The sequence below is a fragment of the Macadamia integrifolia genome, unplaced genomic scaffold (assembly GCF_013358625.1).
Source record: "Macadamia integrifolia cultivar HAES 741 unplaced genomic scaffold, SCU_Mint_v3 scaffold2182, whole genome shotgun sequence".
In the NCBI taxonomy this organism is placed as follows: Eukaryota; Viridiplantae; Streptophyta; class Magnoliopsida; order Proteales; family Proteaceae; genus Macadamia; species Macadamia integrifolia.
The window spans coordinates 51,646-65,160 of record NW_024868559.1 but is presented as its reverse complement, the minus strand read 5'-3'; the positions used below and the strand labels follow the sequence as shown (position 1 = coordinate 65,160).

General features: G+C 41.6%; 1 non-coding gene across 1 annotated transcript; it reads right to left on the bottom strand.

The window, feature by feature from the left end:
• Positions 1-6,643: 6,643 nt before the first annotated feature.
• On the bottom strand, positions 6,644-6,750 carry LOC122066004. The gene has a single exon (XR_006136192.1). It is a non-coding gene; the product is annotated as a small nucleolar RNA R71 (small nucleolar RNA).
• Positions 6,751-13,515: the final 6,765 nt, after the last annotated feature.

The following is a 13,515-nucleotide window of genomic DNA, read 5'->3' as shown; positions in this document are numbered from 1 at the left end:
CTTAACAAATAAAACTGGAGCACTCCAAGGAGAAACACTCGGGTGTGTAAATCCCTTCTCTAACAAATGTTGCAACTGAGTCTGTAACTCCTTTAATTTAGGTGGTGCCATTTTGTATGAAGCTTTAAACATTGGGGCTTCTCAAGGAACTAAATCAATAGCAAACTCCAACTCTCTTTCAGGTAGTCAGATTAGATCATCTGGGAAGACATCGGGAAACTCCCTAACTACTTTTAATTCCTCTAACGGTGTGACCTTTGCTTCCATATCTCATATTGAAGCTAGGTAGCCCTAACATCCACCTCCCAATAATTTCACCGCCTATAAGGGTGAGATGAGAATCTCTTTAGGTCACTTCACCTTTTTTGCTTGATAAACTAGCTCCTCTCCCTCATCACTCACCACTTTAATTTGTTTCTTGGCGCACATTACGTTCACCCGGTGAGTTGACAACTAGTCCATGCCCAGTATGACATCAAAATTTTGTATGTTGAACTTGATAAGCTAGGCATCTAGCTTCTTCCCATGTATTTCAATGGACAAGGTCCATATACTTCATTTATTTGTGCTACTTTTATAGGTGTGCTAACAATCAACTTACCCTCTAAAGCCCTGGGTGACATATCAATCTTCCTGGCAAACCTTTTAGATATAAAAGAATGTGATGATAACACATAAGTTAGAATACCCAAGATAGATAGGATACTGCTACAACATCAGGGCTGACTTCAACCTCCTTAGCTTACAATGCATACATTCTTCCTTGGGGTGGGCTCCCTTGAGCCAATGCGGGTCAATAAACAGAAGGCTGATTCTGTATGACAGTTGGCTTATACCGACAATCTTTGCATGACAAACATAGCATTGGTTCTTGGATGCTTGAATTGGCATAGGGGCTCTCTGTATCTGATCTGGTGCTGTTAAAGGATAAGGTGGCCTTGGGGCTATAGGCACAATGCTAGTGTTTGGGCGGAAAGATGTAGTACCCGATCCACCAGCTGGTTAGGGCATATAACCCAATGATCTGTATGGTTGCTGATATGATGGACCATAGTAATATGGCCCATGAAAACTCTTGTTCCGGTTGCCCAAATCTGTATAAGGGTTAGACCTTCTTCCAGAGCCCTAGTGTGGTGGAAAACTCTCTTTTTCTTGTCCTCCATAGTCTTGGCCTTCTATACAATTTCAGAATAATCGGTCAAATCCATAGCCCCCAATACTGTACTAATAGATTCCTTCAACCCTTTCAAAAACTTCTTTGCCTTCTCCTCCACTATTTTCATGTGTGGAGGAGCATAATAAAATAATCCTCAAACTACTGTTGGTACTCAAGGATGGACTTATTTCCCTAAGTCAAGGCCGTGAACTCTTCTTCCTTTTGATCTCTAAAGCTGTTGGGATAATAGTTTGACAAAAACAATTCCTTGAATTGTTCTCATATCGGTTCCAGCTGGGTTGCAGTCAAGATGGGCTTGGAAGCTTTCCACCATGAGTTGGCTTCATTCTTCAACTGTAAACCCACACAGATGAGTTTCTGGGCTTCTGTACATTCTATCACCTAAAATATTTTCTCCATCTCTTGATTCATCGATCCAGCTCTAAGGGATCACTACCCACCTTGGTGAAGATAGGTGGCAAGTGCTTCTTAAAAGATTCCACCACCTTTGTAGTAGTAGCTGTCAGTGGGTAATAAGGTAGATAAGCCAGATAGTATGGATACAGTAGTAGCATCATATATGGAGGAGTGCTAAAAGGTGGGAATCGTAGTCACCATAGAAGGTGTACCCCTTGGTTGGTCTTGTGGTGTTACTGTAGGAGGTGTACCTCCTTGTGCATCTAGGGGTGGTGCTCGAGGAGATGCAACCCCAGTTGAACCTCGACACCCAGCAAAATGGGAAGATCTTAAGGAAAGGTTACCACATGGGGGTGTTGACCCATTTGCATAGGGTTCAACTATTGATGCACAACATTCATAAAAGCTTGCTACTGCTGGAGTAACTGCTGCTGAAATGCTTGTTGTGACTGTTGAATGAGACCTACAATATCATTTGGAGTGATAATGGGAGGAGGATCCAGGGATTTCATGCATAGGCAGGTCCTCAATTATCTCTTCCCGTCTAAGGCCCACCCAAGGTCAAGGCCCCCGAGGATTTGGTGGTCGCCTGATAGGATGGGGACTACAAGGAGCTCTTCATGCATTACTACCGGATCTAGTGCGTACCATGATGCTTTGTACCTGAATTGCATCAGAGTTAAGTTTGATTAAGTGCTACATTTATCACGTGTACGCACAAAATCAAATGCACATTACGCCTTTGATAACATAATCATGCTGCATTCCATCATCGTAATATGCGTCCACAATATTAACCTCCACATAAAAAATAATCACCCCACATGAGCATGCATGTAAATTTACTGCACAACAGCTTACAATTCATGCAAAATTGGGGTCTAGTAAGCATGGAGAACCAAATTCTAAATTTTGGGGCATTTTGGCCCAAAATTTCCACACCGGCGGGTCGGCTGGCTTCAGGACCCGCTGGTTGCGACCCATCAATCATGCCCACGATTCTGATATGAGGGCAAGAAAGCCCTTATTTCAGTCACTACTCATTTCTTTCTTTTCCCTCTCTTCTCAAACTCATTCAAGGCAACAAGGAGAAGGTCAAGAAGTTTTTACCAAGCACTTTGCTCACCTACATTTGGATTGAAACGTCCAACCTCAACTTCAAATCCTCAAGTAAGTGTTTCTCTTCTTCACTCTCTCTTTTGAACTATAAAATTTCGTTTACTCTTGTTCTACGTCCTTTAAATTTCATTTTTCTTTTGATTCTTCCAAACTAGAATGAATGTAGCATGTAAGTATGTCATCTATTCCGTGATTCACTTCCTCAATTCTCCACATTTGCCACTTTCATGATTTGTTTAACCCTATTCTTCCCAATTTTACTGTTTTATGGTTTTCTTGTTTCCTCTTTCTTTCCTTGCACAATATATGACTCTAATGAGTTTATCAACTCACATTTGGTTGCATCATAGTGGTGAGAATGACACATTGTATGCATGCTTCACCCATCACTCCTTGGCATGGATTTTCACTATTCCTAGGTTAGGGTTCATGAGGAAATTGGGGGTTTTTCCTTGTTTTGACCTCAATAGGATTATGATGTGTGTAATTGTGTGCATCTAAACCATCTTTTACACACTATTGTCAGATTTTCCTCAATGCTATGAATGCCTATGGTTTATGCTATTCTCCATGAAATTTTCCATTTTTCTTTTCTCCTCTTGTTTGTCATTCAATACACATTGCCCCTACAGTGTACCTAATATGAGTGACATTCACCATAATTTTCCTTCTTATGATCCTATTGTATTGATCCTCTTTTATCCCTTGCTTTAACTAATTCCTCTTGAATCTTTGTCAGTTTCTTATGTCTTCCATGTGGATTTTGCAGGATGTCATCACGTAAAGGTAAGGAGACTACTTCCTCATCACGGAGTGGACATGCTCTAGGTCAAAAAAGCAGAGGCACAGCCTCGAGTTATTTTGCACCTAGGGCTCGGCCATGGAGGAATGCCCCAAAGGATCCTGAGGACTATGATGAGGGTATGTTCCGGAGCCTTGAGGCGACCGTATCTTAGTCTACCTTCTCCAGAAAACCTATACTTATGGAGAAAACCATGGTGATGGAGGACTTTGCCAGGGTGCGGCTGCTAGAGAAATTTATTGCCCCGGGTTGGTAGTCTATGCTTTTCATCGACACCCCATGCTACCTTGAGCTTGTACGGTTGTTCTACTATAACCTTAAGGTGTATTATGATGGCAAAGTGTTTGCCCTCATAAGCCGGGTGAAGGGACGTGACATCAGACTACCCATAGAGCTGCTAGCAAAGATTTTGGGCGTCTCCATGGAGGATGATAAGCACATTTGTGTGTGAAATCTAGGGTAGTAAAATATGCATTTTACATATTTAGAATGGAGCTACCTTAGGTTTTACTCTCTTTTTGCATGTAAAGAGGTCCTATTTATTTTCATGGTTGCAAAGAGGATGAAATTCTAAGCAAGATGGATGTGTTCAATTAAAAGTATACATTCGTTTGGTCATCGTACAAGTGATTATGCTTTTCAGGCCAGAAAAAGAATAATGGATCAGAACTGAACCGAGATGTAGAACCAGCCAGTTTGCAACTGTCCCAGAGGTACAAGGAATATTCTAAATGCCAACAAGGATCAATGGACCACATCCTTAAGTGATTGTAGATTCTTTTTTTATAACAACAACTACCTAGCATAGTTGGTGAGTTGTGGTGTGCAAAATCTCTTCCTTATTAGGAGGTCTCAAGTTTGAACCTCTTAGCTACCATTTTGTTGAGGTTTTTTTAAGAAAATTTTCTCTCTCCTACTCATCACTCAAAGGAGATCGTCCAAAGGGTTTCTTACGCAAGAGGAGAGAGAAATAAGGAAATAAAGAGAAAAATAGAAAAAAAGGGAGAAAAATAGGAAAGGAAAAAAAAAGGAAAAAAATAATTAAAAAAAATCACCCAAGTTGCTGCCCAGGTTTAAAGAAGAGAGAGAAAAAAATAAAAAAAAGAAGGAAAAAGGAAGCAAAATGATTAGAGATTCCCTACTTCCTACAATTCTCTATCTTCTCTCTCCTCCACCTCATCGACAAGAAAAAAAAAATCTTTTTTTTTTTTTGTAGTTAAAATCGTTAGCTTCCCTCCCCCATTCTCTATATAATAGAATTAACACATGGGGAGGAGGCCCTTCATTCTTTTTCTATGGTTTTTTTTAGTTACTCTATCTCTTTCTCTAGCTCTAGTTCTAGGTTTATGCTTTAAACAATTTTAAAAGTTCTTTTTATTCAATTAATACAGACACTTTTGTTTTTGATTTAGTCTTTTATTTTTATTGTTTAAGCAATTGAAGTTATAATTTTCAAGTTCTAGTTCTAGGCTTAGTTCTAGGTGACAAGAACAAGCTATGAAGCATGTCTTTCAAGTTCAATTTTTTTTTCTTCAGATTTTTTTTTCTAGTACTAGAAATTTCAGATTTGGTTTATTCCAGGTCTGGTTTTTAGTACTGGTAGTATCTCAAATCAAGCAAGTTTTCAGTTCAAGGGTTGAAGTTCAAGTAAGTAGACTCCTTCAGTAGTCTTCTCTCCCCCCTCTCATTCCCTCTTCTGACTACCCTTTTTTTCTTAATTTAGGATTTTAATTTCATTCGTTACATTATTACTCTCCCTTTCCCCCAAGGTTCATGGTTAGTGTATGTGTTGGCATTGCCCCTCCTAACTATAGAACCATCAATTTATTGCTTTTATTTTAATTGTTTCCCTTTCCCTAAATCCAAGTAGAGTAATCCTTGTAAGAGTGACTCTCTAGTCAAGTAGGAAAGCTCAAATTATGATGCATCCCTCGGGCTAAGTAGAGAAACCTACTTGTGAGTCTCTCTCTAGCTTTATTCCCTTTCTTTTACTTTATTTTTATTTCAGCATTTTTTTTCCTTCATTGCTTTTTAATTACGTGGGGTGTTTATTTTCAGTTATTTATTTATTTAATTTTAATTGGGTGGTTTGTATCTTTAAATTCTTAGATAAAAAATGGTTAGAGCATTATTTTAGATACATATGTTTAGGATGGTAATTAGAATTAGATCACAACCATTAATCGGTTCACTTTCGTATTATTATAAGAAGCAAAAAAAAAAAAAAAAAAAAAAAAAAAAAAAGTGGCTGCTCTCCTTGTGTTAGATCCGTATCTACACTGATCCGTACGCTTGCGGTTACATTTTAAATCTCAAACAATTTTTTGATGCCACTGCCGGGGAGATAGTTCCATGTTATTTTTCGTTTTCTTTTGGTAAATCGGAGTGCTTTGTTTGCTTTATTTTGTTTTTCCTTTTCTTTTATTGAATTCTTGAGAAGAACAACTTGTAATGTATCGGTGGAGGTCGCCATGCCTCATAGTATGATAAAGACAGGTTTTGCCCTGTAGCAGTACCTCAGGAATTGATCTGAGTAACCCGATCCTTGCCGGTAAGCTCCCAAAAAGCCAAAAAAAATTAAAAAAAAAAAAATCATAAAAAAAAGTTTTACTATCCATTCTTTTGTGCTTGTCTTACTCTAGTTGTGGGTAGTTTTCTGTTACATGAGTGTTAGGTGGGTACGTAATATTAAGAATTGGTTAGAAAGAAGAGATCCAACAAGTAGAGACCCTATACGTTTGCTCTCTTTAAAACCTTTCAATATGGGAGACCAACATCAAAACGTTTCACATAAATCTCTAAAAGATAGGTTCTACCCTGCTAAAAATGCCCAATCTTCCTACATAGTTCTAACACAAGCCCTAGGTAATAATTTTGAACTCAAATCTCAATACATCACTATGTTGCGCCACTTCCATGGGTTGACCTCTGAGGATGCATACCTATTTCTAAGGGAATTTGAAGAGGTATGTGTTCTAATTAAGATCCAACAGCTTTCTGATGATGCTGTTAAGCTTAGGTTTATCACTTTTGCATTGAAAGACCAAGCTAAGAAGTGGCTATATGGGTTACCCACAAATTCCATAATCTCATGGGAACAGTTTATAGTTGTCTTCCTTAAGAAGTTTTTCCCAACTCATAAGACCAATAAGCTTAGAAGTGATATCCTTCAGTTTAGACAATAGCATAGTGAGTCCTTTTCCGAACTTATGGAGAGATTCAATGATCTACTCCAAGAATGCCCTCACAATGGCCTAGACATATGGCATTTATGTCAAATAATTTATGAGGGTATTGATTATCCAACTAAACAAATGATAGCGTCTATATGCCTTGAGGGATCACATCCTTTATAGATGAAGGAAAGCCATGGGAATTCTTACTTGACTTAGCTGACAAAACCCATGAGTGGAAATCAACCCAAGAGAGTGAAAGAACTATAGGAGGGAAAGGATATTTTGTGGATGGGATAGTAGCCAAGGAAGCCCATTTGGATAGCCTAATCAAGAGGATTGAGGCTATTGTTCCTAGAGAGCCATCACCAATCAATTTAGTTAAGATTTTTGCTTGGTGCCAGTCCCCTAGACATGTCATAGAAGAATGCCCCAACACCTTTGGGGAAACTTCTAAGGATAGTGTTAATATCTTATACCAGAATTGTCACACCCCGTTCACACTGAACCGGGCCAGTGACCGGGTTAACACCGGTTAACCCAAACTTGCCAGGATCATCTGATACTGTAATCCACCACAACATACACACAACTAATAAAAGATTATCAGATCAGCGAAAAACTTAGTTTACCTGTGACTATCCCCATAATACTTGATACCCGAATTGTGATACAATAGTTATATACATGTGGGCCCGAAGGCATGATATTTACACAATAAAAGTACAATTCACATATCAAGTACATAAAGGAAAACAAAAAAAATCAAAGAGCACAGCTCGGCTCAGTATCAAAGGCTAGAGCTCAGCTCGGCATCAAGGGTTGAGCCCAGCTCGGCATCACATGGTAGAGCTCAGCTCAGCCTCAAAAGTGGAGCTCAGCTCGGCATCAGAACTACGGTCCCGTAGCACAACTCTCGCACGAGCAGTCAGTGCCGTGCTCTAACTCCTCAGGGGCCCACCAGTCCTCTTCGGGGAACTCGACTGTGGGACCCACCCCGTGCTCCTCAGATAAATGACCTACAAAATCATCTAAAAAGGGGTGCGCAAGTAGGATGAGCTCACTAGCTCAGTAAGTGGTAAGATGGACCACACAGCAGTCCACACAGTAAAACACATCATATGCACTACATGCTATGCAATACATTTTAAATCACATCCACTTAAGCAACATTACTAAGTCTTTGGTTTAGTGCTACTACAGCCACAACGCGCGTATACTCTGGGTACGAGCCGTGAACTCCATCCCACGATACGCCCATAGGGCTGTCGGAGAAGGCCCACCTTGAGTACTCAGAAAAATAAAAACATGCCATCCACCGGCTCTCAATAAAAAAGTAAATGACTGAAATTAAAGGTGCTGACTCCAAAAATTTAAAAGCAGTACGATTGGCCCTCTTGAATGTACCACCGGGGTTGTCGACTGTCCTAATGACCCGCCGGACATTATGTCTAACCGCCACAGTGACCCGACAACCCCGACCACTGCTTCCCCCCAAATGGTAACCCAACACCTTAACCCCTGTTGGGAAGGGTCGTAGCACGGGATGGTGAAAATCCTAAATCGCATGCTCCTATATGACAATAGTACGATTGTATAGTGCAACCGCGTCCTATACCACGGGCCACCAATGCACTCGTTTCCAAGCCGACTGCGGCATCTAGTCTATTAATGCATTATGCACCATGATGTCAACATTCATCACATAAGCATCTCATCACTTGGCATTTAGAAAGTAAACATAGCACACATGCATGACAATGTGAGGATGACTAATCTACATAGCATGTTCATGATGGCATGACTAGACTAGATACATTTAAATGAATGCCAAACAATGCCTTGAAATAAGGCCAAATGTCCTCTCCCCACTTACCTGTAGTGTACAAGGATTCCCGTTCAATACGGGTGAGATCTGGTGCGAGAAGCATAGGATTTGGTGAACCTAACATGATTGAGCGGGGTTAGTACTTCACCATTTTAGAATCAAAATTAACAAAATCCGATGACAAAATCATGTTTAGAACGTTAAAAAAAGGTCACACGTCCGATTTGGATCCAATCGGACGTAAGAATCACATTCGGGGCCTCTCAGGTGGGTCAGATAGCCCACCTATCTGGCCCATCGGTTTGGCCCACCGGTCTGGACCGACGGGTAGGTTGGCCCGTCGGTTGGCCCATCGGTTGGCCCATCAATCTGGCCCACCGATTGGGCCAGGGGGCCGTGCTAAGACCGACGGGCAGGGTGGCCCACCAGTTGTGCCCGAAGGCCCTACCCTCTCAGGCGGGTGCTCACAGACGGGCCAGATGGCCCACCGGTCCTACCCACCGATCTTGGCGGGAAAACTACTGTTTCTTCCCAACTTCCTCCATTCTTTGGGGATTCAAATGGGGCTTTTCTCAACTCATTCTTCACACTTTCAATGTCTTATAGGATGGTTCTAACTTAGATCTAGGTTAGATTCAAGTGATGGGAAACCATCTTACCTTCTTTGCTCAAGAACACCTTCAAACCCTCAAAATCACTTCAAACCCACAATGCTTCTCCAACCTTGTCAATACCTCTTCAAATCTATCAAGATCAACACATAAATCATCTATTAAACCTTAGATTCATCATTTCAAAGGAGATTTACAAGATCTCAAGAAACCCTACTCGAATCAAGGGTTTATGCTTGGGTATGGTGAATATTTAAGGAACCCAACTTTGCTTACCTCTAAATGTAGATCTAGTGTTGAGGATCACTCTTCCGGCACCGGAATGGGAAGATCAAGCTTCGACGCCGCTGAAATCCTTCTCTTCTTCCTCTACCTTCTCTTCCCTTCTTCTCCCCTTTCTTTTCTCTCTCCTCTTTACTATCCTCACCAACGTACGAGTGTCATAAATGAAAATAACAAAAAATCATAAATGCTATATATATACTTCTTAAATAACTAAATAGTTCACATAGATGGGTCACTCAGGTGGGTGGGTGCGCCCACCTGTCCGCCCACCTGTCCGCCCACCTGAGGGCCAAAACTTGGAATTTTGACAGAGTTCGGGCCTCGGCGCGAACCCCACCCCTGGCATACGATGTAATATACGTATATACCTTAATATATGGTTACAATACCTACTTTATCCGTACATGGCCTTATGGTAGGTGCATGTACACGGCTTGGGTACTCCCGTCTCTTCTGGCACTGGCTCGGACTTGTCGGGCCAGCCGGTGTTTAAGATCACCCTTGCCATCATAGTCCATAAGGAGCCCACTCTAACTCTCTCTGGTTCGGGTCCTGTATAGTTAAATCTGGTCAACCGTGTAATCAGACCGGGTTTAAGAAGTAGGGTATTACATTTACCCCCCTTCTGAAAAATTTCATCCTCGAAATTGCGTACCTGGTTGATCAAAAAGATGAGGGTACTTGGCTTGCATTTCATCCTTTTTCTCCCAAGACGCTTCTTCAAGTGATTGGTTAGCCCATCGCACCTTTACATAGGAAATGGAGCGATTGCGAAGGGTTTTCACCTTTCGATCCAAAATTTCAGCTGGCTGCTCTGTATAGGTCATGTCAGCTTCAAGGTATTCTGGCTCCATGGGTAATACATGAGAGGGATCATGAACGTATCGCTTCAGCATGGATACATGGAATACATTATGAACATCCCTAAGTGAAGGTGGCAGAGCAAGTATATAGGCTACTGAGCCAACTCGAGCTAAGATCTCAAATGGTCCAATGTATCTTGGGCTCAACTTCCCCTTTCTGTGAAACCTCTGCAACCCTTTAGTAGGAGAGATCTTGAGAAATACCTTTTCTCCTGGCTGAAATTCAATATCTTTTCTGCGGGTGTCTGCATAGCTCTTTTGACGGGACTAAGCTACTTTAATCCGTTCTCGAATAACGTCGACTTTGTCACAAGTCATCTGTATCATCTCAGGTCCTAACATTCGACGTTCACCTACCTCATCCCAATACAAGGGAGTTCTACACTTCTTGCCATATAATGCCTCATACGGAGCCATCCTAATTGTAGCTTGGTAACTATTGTTATAGGAAAACTCCATAAGAGGTATATATTCTTCCCAACTGTCACCCATCTCCATTGTACATGCCCTGAGCATGTCCTCTAATATCTGTATGCTTCGCTCCGACTAACCATCAGTCTGTGGGTGGAAAGCTGTCCTCAAATTCAACTGTGATCCCAAGGCACGCTGTAAGCTTTTCCAAAATCTGGAAGTGAACCTTGGGTCCCTATCTGAAACAATGCTCACTGGCACTCCATGTAAGCGCACTATGTTGTCCATGTAAAGTTGTGCTAGTTTGGCCATGGAGAACTTGGTCTTGATGAGAATGAAATGAGCAGTCTTGGTAAGCCGATCAATGATCACCCATATCGCATCCATTCCCTTAGGTGTACATGGTAGTCCGGTGACGAAGTCCATTGTAATCCTCTCCCACTTCCATTCTGGTACTGGGAGTGGTTGAAGAGTACCGTAAGGTCGATGCCTCGCCGCTTTTACTTTCTGGCATGTGAGACAAGTCGCCACATACAGAGCTATTGTGACTTTCATGCTTGGCCACCAGTAATTTTGCTTGAGGTCTTTGTACATCTTTGTACTTCCTGGGTGGAGTGAGTACTCGGAGCTATGTGCTTCTCGCACTATCTTATCTTGTATATCCAAATCATCGGGTACACACAATCTGCCTCGAAACATCAATGCCCCATCACTGGCTAAAATAAAATTTGGGTCGTTCATTATTTGATCTTGAACCTTAACTCTGATCCGCTGCAACTCAGGATCCAAAGGTTGTGTCATTATTACCTCTTGCCTAATAGCCGGATGCACCTGTAGAGCCGTCAAGGATACTGTCAACCATTTAAGGTTTTCTGGTTGACGTTCCAATTCTAAGGTTGCTCCTTCATATAAGAGGGCTTCATCCATTAGCATCGCCTTTTGCACGAGTGGTGGGCTGACTGCTAAGCATGAGAGTGACACAATCTGTGCCTTCCGACTCAATGCATCTGCCACTACATTTGCCTTGCCGGGATGATACTGAATGTCACAGTCGCAATCCTTCATGAGCTCAAGCCATCTCCTCTGTCTCATGTTCAAATCCTTTTGGGTGAAGAAGTACTTCAGACTTTTGTGATCACTATATATCTCACACTTCTCCCCATACAAATAATGTCGCCAAATCTTAAGGGTAAAAATGACTACGGCTAGTTCTAAGTCATGAGTGGGGTAGTTCTTCTCATACTCCTTTAGTTATCGGGATGCATAGCTATTACTTTACCGTGTTGCATGAGAACGCAACCCAAACCAACTTTGGAGGCATCGGTGTAGACTGTCATTCCACCTGTGCCTTCAGGGATGGTCAACACAAGGGCCGACACCAACCTCTTCTTCAATTCCTGGAAACTCCTCTCACATTCCTCTACCCAGTCCAATTTCACACCTTTTTTGGTTAATCTGGTCATTGGTGCTGAGATTCGGGTGAAATTCTTGATGAAACGTCTGTAGTATCCAGCTAAACCCAAGAAGCTTCTAATTTCAGTGACATTCTTGGGGCTTTCCCATTCCACTACTGCTTTCACCTTATCAGGATCTACTTCGATTCTGGCTTTAGACACTACGTGCCCCAGGAATCCAACTTGTTCAAGCCATAATTCACACTTGCTGTACTTGGCAAACAACTGTTGTTCTCTCAAACTCTGTAACACCATTCTCAAGTGTTGAGTGTGCTCTTCTTCGGTCTTGGAGTAAATCAAGATGTCATTAATAAAAACAATTACCCATTTATCAAGCACATCCTGAAATACTTGATTCATTAGATCCATGAATGCTGCCAGTGCATTGGTTAACCCGAAAGATAACACTAGGAACTCATAGTGACCATACTGAGTCCTAAATGCTATTTTGGATATATCACTGCTCTTTATCTTGAGCTGATAATAGCCTGATCGAAGGTCTATCTTTGAAAATACTCTGGCACCCTGCAATTGGTCAAATAAATCATCAATGCGTGGCAATGGATATCGGTTTTTAATGGTTAGCTTATTCAACTCCCGGTAATCTATGCACATATGCAAGTTGCCATCCTTCTTCTTGACAAACAACACCGGGGCACCCCAAGGTGAAACACTTGGGCGAATAAATCCCTTTTCCAATAGTTCCTGCAACTGCATCTGTAACTCCTTCAATTCAGCTGGTGCCATCCTATATGGAGCCTTAGATACTGGAGCTGCTCCAGGAGTCAAATCTATGGTAAACTCCAACTCTCTATCAAGTGGTAAATGCGTCAGATCATCTGGGAAAACATCAGAAAACTCTTTAACCACCTTTACCCCTTCTAGAAGTGTAATCCTTGCATCAACATCAAGTACCGATGCCAAGTAGCCCTGACAGCCGTCTTCCAACAACTTTACCGCTTGAAGAGCGGAGACAAGGACCTTCCTCACCCTTTTCATTTTATCTGCTCGGTATACCAATTATTTCCCTTCGTCATTTGTCACCCTAATCAGCTTTTCAGCACACATCACATTAGCTCGATGAGCCGATAACCAATCCATACCCAATATAACATCAAAATTCTTCATATTGAACTTAATGGGTTGTGCATAAAAGTTCTTTCCACTAATTTCCACTGGGCACGGCCCATACACCTCCTTCAACTGTGTAACTTTACCCGTAGGTATACTAACAATCATTCTGTGATCTAGGATCCTGGGTGACATCCCAAGTTTCTTTGCAAATCTCTTAGATGCGAATGAATGAGTAGCTCCTGAATCGAATAAAACATAGGCTGGTATGCCTGATATGGGTAGGATACCTACTGTAATAATGCATATAATTTCAGTAGGTCAT